The following is an 834-nucleotide window of genomic DNA, read 5'->3' on the forward strand; positions in this document are numbered from 1 at the left end:
ACGAATTTTCAGCAACCTTGTGAGCAATGTATTGCGGATATACCTCTCTTGCGATATCTTGAATATCGTAATGATTTAAACATGAGGCAGCCTGGTGCAGCACATTCAGTTGCCTGGAAACATCACAATCGAGAGATTCACCTGGGTTCCAGGTGACTTACAAACATCCAAACTCGTTTAAAGATTTGCAGTAAGTGTGGTAATTCTGAGGAACTCAGTCGACTTCACCCTTTCACAGCGCTGCAAAAACATCATCACGTGGAAACTTGTTCCAAAACATTGGGAACTATTGCTGAGGGCCAGAATCGACTTCAATCAGTGTGTAACTTCGATGTGGACGTTACTGTTTGTTGATTGATTCACTTTGGACTGCAGGTTTGATGTCATGTATCTGAACAAACGTGAAGTAACCGGCCATCCGGTTGATTTGTAGGCTTCTGTTTATCCTGCCGTTTTATTTAGCATGAGGCGATCCAGTATGCCATTGAATAAATCAAGCATAAATCGCACGGTTTTGTGGAGCTGGGTAACTCGACGCGGCATCCACTGCTTCATGCTTCGTAGGATTGTACATTGGAACTCTACAAAGCGGCTTCAAATCCATGCACTAAACTAGACCCATACCTCGGTGAGAAGTTTTCATCCGCTTGCATTCGTTGATGGATACGAAAATGGCCGTCCTAGCGGCTTCAAATCCATGCACTAAACTAGATCCATACCTCGGTGAGAAGTTTTTATCCGCTTGCATTCGTTGGTGGATACGATGAACCTGGGTTTAGGGTGCTCGGCTATTTTGTGTCTTTTTAAGGTACGACCTTTCGGGTTGGGTGATAG

The sequence above is a fragment of the Opisthorchis viverrini genome (assembly GCF_000715545.1).
Source record: "Opisthorchis viverrini unplaced genomic scaffold opera_v5_182, whole genome shotgun sequence".
Taxonomy (NCBI): domain Eukaryota; kingdom Metazoa; phylum Platyhelminthes; class Trematoda; order Opisthorchiida; family Opisthorchiidae; genus Opisthorchis; species Opisthorchis viverrini.